General features: G+C 41.5%; 1 protein-coding gene across 1 annotated transcript in view; it reads right to left on the bottom strand.

Moving 5' to 3' along the window:
• The window catches only part of Stmn4 (stathmin 4), a 36,144-nt gene extending 30,691 nt beyond the window's left edge, over nucleotides 1–5,453 (bottom strand). Inside the window, exon 1 of the mRNA XM_076852280.1 lies at nucleotides 5,179–5,453. The gene's annotated coding sequence lies outside the window, so the exon portion shown is untranslated. The remainder of the gene's footprint in view (nucleotides 1–5,178) is intronic.
• Nucleotides 5,454–13,488: the final 8,035 nt, after the last annotated feature.

Genomic DNA, 13,488 nt, shown 5'->3' with positions numbered 1-13,488 from the left:
ATAAAGAATTTCAAATAACTTCACACATACACACACAAAAAACATAACCCAATCAACAAATGGGCAAAGGAACTGAACAGAAACTTCACAGAAGAAATATGATAGGTCAACAAATACATGAAAAAATGTTCAACATCTCTAGCAATTAGAGAAATGCAAATTAAAACTACACTGAGATTTCATCTCACTCCAGTCAAAATGGCAATTATCAATAATACAAGCAACAATAAATGTTGGTGAGGATGTGGGGGAAAATGAACACTCATAAATTGCTGGTGGGACTACAAATTGGTGCGACCACTCTGGAAAGCAGTATGGAAATTCCTCAGAAAACTTGGAATGAAATCACCATTTGACCCAGTTATCCTACTCCTCAATATATATACCCTAAGGACTTAAAATCAGCATATAGTGACATGGCTACATCAATATTTATAGCAGCTCAATTCACAACAGTTAGCTACGGAACAAACCGAAGGGCCCTTCAACAGTTGAATGGATAAAGAAAATTTGGCATATATACACAATGGAATATTACACCACCATAAAGAAGAATGAAATTATGGCATTTGTTGGTAAATGGATGGAACTGGAGACTATCATACTAGGTAAAAATAAGCCAGTCCCAAAGCACCAAAGGCCAAATGTTCTCTCTGATATGAGGATGCTAACACACAGTAGGGGCGGAACATTAGAAGTACTTTGGATTAGAAAAACAGGAATGAAGAAAAGGGAGGGGGGACGGAAATAGAAAGAAAATAGAATGAATTTGACATCACTTTCCTATGTTCATACATGAACACACAATCAGTGTGGCTCCTCATCCTGTACAACCACAAGAATGGGAAGTTATACTCCATGTATATATGATATGTCAAAATACATTCCACTGTCATGCATAACTAAGAATAGCAAATGAAAAAGATTATTTCAAATAAAGAATATGGTTATAGAACTTGATATGCAGGATGTCTTAGGTGTTCTCTAGAATAGAGAAAGTGGGTTGAGAGGGGGTTGGGCTGGGCCATCTCTAAGGCCCCTTCCCAGGGTGTCACAGCAGCTCTCAAGGAGCCCAGGAAGCAGAAGGCAGAAGGAAGAGGGTGCCCACCTCTGACCCTTCTCCCCTTGGACTCTGGTGCATTTCAGTAGAAACCCAAGGGCAGCCATTGGGAATCGGCCCAGCAGGCTCCGAGCCCAGCATGAGGGAAGCATCCCAAGAAGAAGGAATCAGAGAAGATGAGGACTCCAGAGGACGGAGCCGGGGAAGAATGCAGTCCAAGGCAACAGAAGCACACTTACTGCCTCATGGTGATGGGTTTCTAGTTTTGCCCAACCCCTCCCCAGATGAGCTCCTGGTCTCAATCCATTATAATTTAAGGTCCATAGACTCTGAGGGAGGGTATAAGGAAGTCTGTGGATCTGCTTCTGGGATATATTGTGAAAACTGACTTCAGAGTGCACCAGAACTAGGAAAAGAGATTGTCAATCATCTTTCCCATCGTGGTGCTACTTCCAGCCACCCCTCAGCATCCATAGAGGATCGGTTCCGGGACCCATACAGATACCAAAATCCGCGATGCTCAAGCTCCTGACACAGATGGTGTATAATTTGCTATGACCTACGCCCATTTTCCGTATACTTTAAATAATTTTTAGATTACTTGTAATACCTAATCAATGCCTACATATAATTTCATTTGTATGGATTCATTGTAGTATCCAGCCCATGGGAAAATTCAAGCTTTGTTTTTTAGAACTTTCTGGATTTTCTTTTTCAAATATTTTTGATTCACAGTTGGTTAAGTCCAGGGATGCGGAATCCACGGATCCATGAAGGCCAGCTCTGTGTGTGTGTGTGTGTGTGTGTGTGTGTGTGTGTGTGTGAGAGAGAGAGAGACAGAGAGAGGCAGAGAGAGACAGAGAGTGAGTGAGTGAGTTTATTACTTGGTTGTCATTTTTTATAGTGTCTTCACTGAACTGGGCCCAGTTCACCCTCTTGGACCAGAAGGGCCTGATACCATAGAGATAAGTCACCACCTCCGACAGAGCTGGTCTGGAAAGTGAAATGAACCAAAGCCACCAACCACCTGGCCTTCCCAGTCTGAGGGCACACCCCCCCTGCCTAGAGAGTTTTCACCAGACACAGGCACAAAGAGTGCTGTCCATGAGGCAGGAGGATGCAGGCCACATTGGGCATGACATCACCCTGGCTGGCTGAGCCTCTGAGGACTCTAACGATGTCTCAGACTCCAAGGGATGCTGCTGGACACATACTCCAGGGACTCAAGGAAGCTACAGGTCTTTAGGTAATGAGTTCATGGCTGCAGAAGTCAGGTGATTATCACAGCCTGTCCTTGTACAAAGAATGACTTCACCGGGCTGGGAGCCAGGAGAACAGAAAAAAAGGAACCTGTTCCTGATCACATCTTGAACCTCCTTAATAACATTCAATGGAACCCTTCCTTCAAAAGAGGAGCATCAAAGAATTTATGAATCCCCCGTCAAAACAAACAAACAAACAAACAAAAACTCAAAAAAACCACTACATGGGGTATAGGACACTTTTTGAAAATTGGTTATATACAAAACCACAAAGCATCAACAATTACAAATACTAGACATTATAGACTGTATTCTTTGACTTCAATGAAAAAAAACAATATTTGACTAGAGTTAACTAAAGATAACCACTAGACCAAAAAGTAAAAACTTCTGAATCCTCAGAAGAGACAACTACATGCTCAGGAACAAAGCAAACAGACATACAATAAAATCTAAGAAATTTAGAAGTAAACAGAACTCATAATATAAAGTTGGCACAGAATAAAGTCACCAAGCTTATCTGTCATGCTATTTCATATAAATAGGCTAAACTTGCTTAAAAAAGAAACCACTAACATATTTGATTGATACATGTAATTTTAGTTATCATAACATTATTTGTAATAGTAAATATTAGAAGTAATCCTAATTTCCTTTGAAAAATCAAGTGACCAAGAAATAAGTTCCATATAGTGGGACATCACACAGCTCTTCAAAAGAAGGAATTAACTCTACATGTGCTAAATAAGACATGCTCTCCAGTATGTATCATGTTTTTAAAAAGCAAAATGAAAGTATTTGTAACCTGTGATTATTTTGTGGATTTTTTTTTAAGGAATGTGCTCATTTTTAGGATATCTCTGGAAAGGTCTACAATAAACTAGCATTGGGGGTTGCTCATGGGAAGAGAAAATAGGTGGTTGGAAACAGAGGAGAAAAGCTTTTCACTATCCTCCTTTTGAATTTTGCATTTGAACCCAAGTGACTAATTTTTTAAAAATTTAATGAAGAAATTTTTAATAAACTTTTAATTAAAACTTTAATTATTTTAACTTAAAATAATTAAAAGTAAACATTTTAATAAAGAATTGACTAATTGAATTGGATTGACTAGTAATTATGCATAATGTTTTAAAAGTGATCAAAGAATTACCACTAGTGACGGCTCTGGTTCTTTAAATGTCCCAAGAACATGCCACATAAACTGTGCCACAGCAAAGAGGAAACAGGAACAAAAGTAACAGAACACTGGAGCAAAAGCCTGAGGATAAGACGTGTAGTAGAAGAAAACAGTATGTGCACCAAGAAAAGAGTCCAGATAATGCTGCTGGGCTGAAAACATAGGTCTTACAACGGATTAGAAAAGATAATTGCTCTGATTTTGTTTAAATGGGTAAAGAACCCAGATAATCCAGAAAGAAATAAAAGAGGCCATTGGGTACATGAAAACATAATCAAAATCCCAGTAATGAAGGGAATGAGAAAAAAATAGATTCATGGCTACCATCCTGTACTAGATCATCAAAGATGGAAAATAAGTCCCCTAGGGTATGAAGAACTAAATGTTCTAAGAGACAGTCTACCACATTTCTGAAGGGCAATCGGGCAATGTTTGGGTTTTTTTGTTGTTGTTGCTGTGTTTGCTTTGTTTTGTTTGCAGTGCCTGGGATCTAACCCAGGGCTTTACTGATACTAGTCAAGCATCTTCCCAGTGAGCAGCATGGCAGCCCCAGGTGATGTGTATTTTCATCTTTGACATGAGAGTTTCTCTAAGGAATTGATTGGACAGGAGTTCTCACAATACAATTGCATTCATTACTGCCTTGTTTATGATAGTGACCTGGGCATTTAAAAAAAAAAAAATATATATATATATATATATATATATATATATATATATATATATGGTATACCCAGTACAATTTCTTGCCAGTAAAACTGAGGACATGTATTTATATGCTGGATAATGATGCACTTATGAACTGTCCATTTGGTTGAAAATTCTGCAGCCATTAAATACCTGAAGTCTTCCTTCCCTCTGGTACTGAGGATTGAATCCAGAGGTGCCCTACCACTGATCTACATCCCTAGCCCTTCTCATTCTTTTATTTTTGAGACAGGGTCTCGCATTCTTCCCAAGAATGCCTTTGAATTTGCCATCGTCCTGCCTCACCCTCCCCAGCCGCTGAGATTGCAGGCATGAGCAGCAAGCCTCCTACAGTTGAAGACTATTAAATGCCAAAGGAAAATTCTAACAGTAAACGAATAAAGAAGGCTACAAGAAATAAAATGTGATCTAATTTACATAAAAATCTTTCGCTTTTAAGTTTTAAAATATAGGAAGAAACTGCATCAAAATGTTTTAAAATACTACCCTATATAGTGGAATTCTGGATCAACCTTTTTACAAATTTCTAAATAGACACCCATTACATTTACCCACCAAGTGTGAGTGTGTGTCTCCATGTCTGTACCTATATCTACAACACCTTGGCACCATGTGTTCCTATTTGCTTTATTTCCATCTCTAACTCCTCACTTCTCTATCTAGGCAAAGAGAAGTCAAAAATGAGGGACATCTTTTTTTTTTTTTTTTCCTGGCTTCCAGGGTTTAGGAAGAGTTAATTAACCCCTAACTACCTCCTTAGCTTAGGCGGAGCACTGACTTTAGATTGGCTGATGGTGACATCATGCCAGTGGCAGCAGCCAATCGTGGCGTTCCTCCCTAGGAAGTCCCAGATGCCTCGGTGTTGGGGGGGGGGGGACGGGGGCGGTGGCGAGTGTGGCTGGGCTCTGGAGAAGGGAGTCCCCCTGTGCACGCTGCATCTCCGCTCGGTGCCCGTGTGTCCGGCTTACCTGGACCTTCGGGGCTTGGGCGTGCGCGTTGTGCGCACAGCCCCCGCCTGGCTCCCCTCCAGGCCTCGCGTCCTCTCCTCGCCCTTCAGTTGCAGCTTCACCAGTTGCTTTCAGGCCACCACTGTGGCTTGTTTTCCAGCGGGTGACCCTGGGTCCTGCTGACACAACCCTGGTTCCTAATCAGTAAAGGCGACTGCTGTCTTTTGTTGCCTGGCGCTTGGCCTCGTCTGTTGGGACTCAGCCCAGCGGCTCCGTCCCCCTGGCTTTTGTGTTCAGGTTTCCGCTCCTGGCCTCACAGTTGTCAAAACAAAATCCCCTGGCAGAGCACCAAAAGGCACCTCGTTGCTGAACGTGACTCACGTTTTGTACAGGTTACCTTTTTCTGGCGGCCAGTTGTAAGGCTTTCTCGTTTACAAGACAAAGGAAGAAGTTGTGGGGGGGGGGCGGTCGGGAGGAAGGAGAGGAAAACAAAACTCGTGTATAAGCAAACCCTCCCCAAACCTCCATGGAGAACAATATTGACTACTCCCTCCCTTCGAAAATATGAAAGATTGTACAAAGTTGGAATTGCACCGGCTGGAGTTTTATGTTTGGCTTTGGTCGAGAAAACATTTCTTTTTGTCTTAAATTTGTTTTCTTAAAGTGGCTTCATAGTGTTCTGTCATATGTAATAATTCACTTAAGTCTTCCCCTACTGGTGGATATTTGGGTTATTTTCCACTCCTATTTTAGGTCTGTCACGAACAAGGGAGGCTCTTTTGTACATTTTTCTTGTGCTAGTGTATGAATTATTTTCTTAAATACAAGTTTAGTGAAATTGTCATTTTACCTAAAATATTTTGGTTAGCTTTCTTTTCTTGTTACTCCAAATTAAATTGAAAGTCACTTAGCCTAATTTTAGAAACAAAATTATAGGTAGAGTTATGCCTTGTTCTGGATTGGATTGTGAATGTCCCCCGTATGCTAAAGGCCTGGTCACCAGCCTATGGGGCTTGTTGGGAGGTCAAATGTGTCATCAAAGAGTTTTTCAAATGTAAGAGGAGACCAAATAAAAAAATTGGGCTCAGAAAAAAAAGTATTAATTTATAAATAAACATGATTTAGACTTCACTTTACCAGTTTTGCAGTAGTTCTAATATGTTTTCAATTGGATCTCTTCAGTTTCTTGGCAATAATTACACCAGCATGTTTGCAGTACATATGTGACAATGAGCTATATATATATCATATAAATACATATTTATATATAAGTATGAATATAAATACATAAAAATAAATATATAAAATAAATATATTTTATACAAATATTTATATTTTATACAAAATATATATATTTAATATATATTAAAATAAATGTTTTGGTTTTTTTTTAAATAAAAAAATCCTTTTATATTCCACTTTGAATTCCTATCTGAAATTATTGTCAATCCTGTTTTCTTTCTGTGTGGCTCTGTATTGTTCAGAACCAAATTTCTTGCTACTGTGGTTCATTTGGTCATTTAGTTTGAAGTATTTTTGGAAATAGTTGATTATAATTTGTCTTAAAACTCTAATTTAAGAATCTTAGTTTTTAAGTAAGACCATTTTAAAAATGTTTGTTGGCATAGCAGCAATGACTTTATTTTGTGGATCTTTATTTACTTGATGTCAGTCTTAATGCATGTACTCTTTTTTCTTGTATATTTTTTCCTGTTTGGAAGTAAACTGTGCTATTTTAAAAGTCTCTCAGTGTTTTAATACTCCCTTAAAATAAATGTTCAGTGAATACTTGTTTCAGCATCAGAGTACAGAATAAAATAAAATATTTTTTAAAAATTCTTGTCCTTTCCACCCCTTTTTCTCTTTGTGAAGTAGTTTAGAAACTCTATAATTTCCTTGCCTCCAAATGTTCAGGGTCTGGTTAATATGACCTGAAGTTATCTAATCAGATCACTGTTATTAAATTATACTTAACAGTATACATCATTTCTTCCAAGAAATATTTTTTGACAAAGTTAAATTATTCCAAGTACAGTTCATTGGAGGTTTTATTTTCTGAACCTTTACATATTTGAAATCTTTTTTTTTTCTTTTTGTCTTCACAAAACTCGTCTAGATATAAAATTCCAATGAGTCACAATCTTTGCTCAAGATTCTATGCCTTCTTCCCCATTTATTTGTCTTTTGGTAAACCAAACTCATTTTTATTCTTTTGCAAATAACTAAATTTTTGTTGTTTTGTTTGTGCCATCCTGGATGTTAGAATTTACTTTGTATCCTGTAATTCGGAATGTGTACCATGAATTTGAATCTAATTGTACCCATCATTTTAGTTCCACACCGTTCTGATTTTTGAAATTGATTTTTATTTTCTGCCTTCCATCTTTTTTCTTTCTTAAATAGAAAAGAAAAGCCCCTCTCCCAACTTCTGGCAATGCTGCCTGAATTTGCCTCCATGTTTCTTTTCCAGTTTCTGGCTTGTTACAGTTCTTTAGACGTTCCCTCCACAGGCCTTTTACTTGTAAAAGTAAAGTGAATGATAAAAGTAAGTGAATTTGTTACTTGCCTTCTATGGTTTGGGTCTGGAATGTTCAGCAGCTCATTCCCTTCTATCTTCAAAAAAAATTTACAAAGTAAACTCTGCTAACCAGGAGGCACAAACAACACAACAAAAATTTAGTTATTTGAAAAAGAATAAAAATGAGTTTGGTTTACCAAAAGATAAATCCACTGGCCATCAGTAGGACCCATCGGATGAAGACATGCATAAGGCTGAGGGCATTGGATGCCCAGTACCTTCCCAGCTCCACTCAGCATCAAGTAGGGTGATCTTCTGTGTCTACAGCTCTCACAACTATGAAAAAGCAGACTGATTAGAATAAAACATAAGGAGCTGGGTTGTAGCTCAGCGGTGGAGTGCTCGCCTAGCACGTGTGAGGCACTGGGTTCGATCCTCAGCACCACATAAAAATAAAATAAAGATGTTGTACTCACCTAAAACTAAAAAAATAAATAAACAAAACATAAATAGCCAGCTATAAGCTACAGACCTGCATGCATACTGGTAAGGGTTCTTCCTATCTTTGTTCTACTGCTTTGAAGAAATTATACCTCCCAGGATGCTAGATGTGATCGTTGGTTCCCTCTCCTCTGACCACCGTTTTCTTGGGCTTGCAGTAACTGAATGGATACAGCAAGACAAACAGAAGGAAACAGTATTCCTGACTACTTAAAAAAGCAGTTCAGACAAAAAGTTGATCTCATACAAGTAGAGAGTAGAAAGGTGGTTACCAGAGGCTGGGGAGAGGTTGGCCAAGGGGGACTAAGTCATGGTTAGACAAGAGCAAGAAGCTCTGTTGCGCCATGCATAGTAAGGTGGCCACAGATAACAATGATGTATAATGTCCATTTCAAAAAGCTAGACAAAAGGAGTTTGACTGTTTTTCCTACAAAGAAATGATAAATGATAAATGTTTGAGGAGACAGAGATTCTTACCCGACTTGCATCTATTGAACATCACCTGGCACCTCAGAAATAGGTACAACTTTTGTGTATCAGATAAAGTGAAAAAAAAATGATTTTAAAAAAGATAGCATGGGATCAGTAGAGTTAGAACATGTATGGAAACTCCCCCAATTAAAATGATGCTGTGACCTTAACCTCAACCACTGAGAGGTCACTTCCAGGTGAGGAGAATTGCCGGCTTCCACAACCTTAATTTTTGTTTCCCAAATTTACTTTCAACCTGGGGGTTGCTTCAGTTGTTTACACTCAACAGACATTAATCTCAGCAAGCTTCTCTGTCACCTGGTGTGGATATCCTTTCCTGTTCATTCCCACTGCTGAGACCAAGCCCTCTGAGAGCCACAGGGAAGACTCCTAGGACTAACCTATAGATAAACTCCGCAGCACAAAACCACCACCTTGCTGGAACCCCAAAATCCAATGTCAGAACCTCAGTAGCACCCGTTCCTCAGGATGCAGAAGTGGGCATGGGTCTGTTTCCAGGTGGGTGCTAAAACTCCATCTCCTATGGCTTTATAGTTAAGGGATTCCTCCCAATTTCTGCCAATATGTTGGACATGTGCCACTTTGTGGGGGACAGGGGTTTTCATCTGTCTTCACTGGAATCGGGAGCAGCCGCACCAGGGCCGCCCACCACACACACCGCCTCACAGTGGAGTCAGTGAAGTATCCCCCAGCTCTGTCTCACGTGGCTTTCCGGCAGCTCACTCCCTTCTACCTTCAACATGGTTTTTGTCATTATTGTCATTTTGTTTTCCTTGTCACATCACCTTCTTTGGGTTCCCGTTCTGCCCTCAATTTATTTCTCTAACCAAACCCTGGGCACACTTCTTAAAGGGTCGTTGCTCCCCAGGATTTTGTCCATCTCTTTATTTAACTTCCCATGTGAGAGCCCAGACTCCTGTGGTCTCAACAAGACCATGTACCAATGACTCCTGACCCCATTCCCTCACATCCAGACCCTGAGTTACAGTGCTCTTGTGGCAAATGGCCTTCTCCAGGCCTCCACCGGAAAGTCCCACAAGCACAGCACAAACTCACCTGCTCTCTGGTCCCTACCTCAGTGGCCACCACCAGTCACTCAAGCCAGAAGCCTGGCAGCCACCAGACTCCCAACCTTCCTCACCTAGAGCATTCTGTCCACGACACGGCCTGGCAATCCCACCCTCCTCCAGTATTTCCAAAAGCATCTCTCCTCTTTATCCCATACTCCCTACCTAGGGTCATACCCTCAAACTGAATTGTCCTAGTTAGGCCACATTTACTGGTGTACAGCCTAGAAGGTGCTCTGGGATCTGGGGATATTAACTCCAGGAGATGGATTTGGTCTGGCTCTATGACGGATCACTCATGGATCTTTGATAAGCTTCCTGCATCTGTCTCACATAGTGTTTGGCTGGAAGCAAGGATTAAAATAGAACATACTTGAAATGCTTTCTGAGTAAACTGGAGGTCCACACAGCAGGTGGTCATGGAAGAGCGGCTTTTGCCAGTAGTGGAGTTCAGGGGAGGAAGCAGAAGAGCCCGGGATTGGTTGAGCCCAGTGTGTTCCATGCCCTGTGGGGGGCGCTATTCACATGCCTCCCTCCTTCCTCAGGCTCCATGCTGCTGCTGTTCAGGGAGCAGCAAGAGACAGACTCCCTTCCCTAGAACAGGGCTGAATGGAGTCTGGCTACCCTGGCCCTCCAACTCATTTCCATGTGCCTCTGTGTTCCTCCCTGGTCTACAGTGTTCCCAGACTGTCTGTTCTCTGCACTACATTATGCAAATCCCAGCCAGCTAGTATCCATAGAAACCAAATCTCCCATCTTCCCCAGTCTGCTCCCTGGCAAAGGAAACCCACCGGAGCAACACCCACAAACAAGGACAAACAACACCCCAGAGCAGGAAGACTTCCCTTACCATCAGACTCAGTCCTTACTGACCTGTCTTCCTACCCTCTGGTTACTGTTGCAAGGAGCAGGTGGGACAGGCCAGGGCACAAAATTCTGTTCTTTCTGAAATCCTGAAGGGAATATTAATAAGCTCAGCTTCTCCCATCACAAACGATTGTCTTTGTCCAATCCAAATCACTATCATTAAGATCACCTTCACTGGGCATGAGTCAGTATTTGACATCATCTTCATGCATACAGCTACATGAACCATTTTGGAACATGACAACACAATTTCATTGTGCATGATACGATGACTAATTTTTATGATTTGTACAGATCTGCTCCTCTCTAGAATCTTCTGCTATGCCTAAAACATTATGACTCTTTTTCTCCAGGCTCAAAACATGAGGCAAAGCCTCTGGTACCACACCCAGATTCTTGAAGACTATAGGCAGCTGCCTTCTCTTCTTTGGGACACACAGCTCTTGCCAATGACACGGGTTGACCTGGGGAAAAACATGCAAGTGTCCAAGTTGCCCTGTTTACAGAAGTTCAATGCTCTACAAAAGCTTTGCAGCTATGTGAGGACCAGGGCCAGGTGTAATGATAGTGAACTCAGCTGTTAATATTTGCCCAACTTCCAGAGTTTGACACACTTGCTCCCTTAAAGTCTATAACCACCTTAAGAGACAGGAATTCTTAGTCTTTTCCACATAATGACACCAAGAGACAGAGGGGTTGTCTCCCCCCAGGGTCACAGTGGTGGTCAGTTTGAACTCTGGGCGTCCAATACCATATCCAGCCTTTTAACCAATGGACACCTTTTGGGAGGATAGAGACTTAAAAAAACCTATGTTGAAGTCTTAGGTTTAAGGTTTCCATTTAGCTTTTCTCCTCTTGGTTTTAGACACCAATTATAATGCAATATTTAAACAAAAACCAAAATCCACCAATTGAACTGAGTGCATGAAAACATCCCAGACAAACCTCCCCCTTGAGAAGGGAAAACTATTTTAATAACATGCTTGGAGTTTTCTCCTCATGCTGGGTTGCTTACAGATACAGTATGGGACAATCTGCATTTTAATTATAGTGTGCTGGGCAGGGAGGGGCAGAATACTCTTGTAGGCTATGTGCCATACACAGAATCTCTCTGTAAAGATAAAAAACACTGATAGGAGGGACTGCCTACTAGGAGAGCTGAATGTGCAGAGGTGTGATTGTTTTAGTACATTTTGTACCTTTGGGTTTATTGCCATGTAAACAGATTATCAAACATACACAAGCACACATGTACGTGCGCACGTGCCACACACACACACACACACACACACACAAATTAAAGGCAAATTTCTGCTTGCCTTTTTTCATAAGTGCATTCCAGGTCTGTATGTTTAACTCTGAAACCTATTTTTCTTGGTTACTGCAACCACTTTTCCATGTTATTGAAACTTTTTCACAAATGTTAAGTTGTATAGACATACTCTTGTCAAAAATCTGAAGGAAAGTAAGCGTTCCCAACATAACTTCCACATCTCAGCTTCTCACTTTTCTTTGGGATTCATCGTGATTGTGAATCATAATTTCAACATGCAGAACATCCCATCTGCTGAAGAATTAGCTAACAGTAATAAGCCTATACTCGGTTTAGGGTGGAATACTCAGCATTTTTCCAAAGTCTGCCCCACTGGATCCCTGAGCAGCCTGAGGCAGGTACTGTCACCCTCTTTCTACTTGCAGCAGATGTCCAAAAGCCTCAGGTAGCTTCTCCATCGCAGGGTTGGAATCTGGGTCCAGGATCCTGACCCTTGTTCCTTACCAAATGCTGCCAGTTGTTTTGTGGAGTAGTTGAGGACAGCTTGCCTGACCTGCAGGTCATACCTCTAAAAGGCTGCCTGTTGATTAGTGACAGAGATATGTTCTGAGATGTGCACTCTTCAGCTACTTTGTCACTGTGAACATTGAGTGTGCTTACCAAACCTCGATGGCACAGCCTACTGCACATCTGGGCTGTGTGGTACAGCCCCCTGCTCCAAGGCTGCAAACCTGTGTGTATGCTATTGCAGTGGCACAGTCGGCCACCGTGACACAGTACATATCTAAACACAGAGAAGGCATAGAAAGATGCTAATCAGAATTTTTCAGCCCCATTATTATCTTGCCCCTACTTTGTATTTATGACCCGTCATTGACATGAAGCATCCACACAAGAACCACCTACAGTGGCCCGGGACATCCCTGGACCTAGGATAGCAAAGGTGATAATGATGTAGTCCCTACACTCAAGCAGAGAAGACAGTCAGGTGCCTTCCAGCAGGAGGGGCAACACGCAATAGCAGTCCAGGAACCCTGGGCAGGATCTATAACAACAGAGGCAAAGTGGGCAGAAGCCTACTGGGGAGAGTTCTGTTAATATCTAAGGTGTTGGGAACACTCCTGCCGGGCACCATCATTAACCATGACTGCCACTGTTTTGATAGTTAACCAACAACAATCCCATTCTGCCAAAACTTCACCCTTCAGAAGCAAGAAGGAAGAAAATGGCTATTACACACTGAGTTATAACCAAGTGATCACTGGTGCCAATGAGCAAGTTCAAGGAGCCAGGGGGGAACTCTCCTGCTATTTGCCTTGGCACTCACAAGTCTGCTCCCCAGGATCCCATCTAAAGGGCACACAATTAGGGGTTAAGGAAGATCTGCAGATGAGGACATAAGCCCAGGCAGGTAAGAAGTGTGCCCTGAGACATCAGCACACAGGTGGTGCAGCAAATATAACCAGAATAGTCCGAGTAACCAATAGCAGGTCACTGTGATACAAATGGCCCTGTGAGTACCAGGCAGTGTGTGTGACAGCCTGGTGTGACTGGAGCCATGTGAGATGGAGCCAGGACACCCAGTAGAACAGAGTCCAGCCACAGTGAGCTCC

The sequence above is a fragment of the Callospermophilus lateralis genome, chromosome 4 (genome assembly GCF_048772815.1).
Source record: "Callospermophilus lateralis isolate mCalLat2 chromosome 4, mCalLat2.hap1, whole genome shotgun sequence".
Lineage (NCBI taxonomy): Eukaryota > Metazoa > Chordata > Mammalia > Rodentia > Sciuridae > Callospermophilus > Callospermophilus lateralis.
Note: the sequence above shows the minus strand (reverse complement) of the source record. Positions and strands in the feature narration are given on the sequence as shown.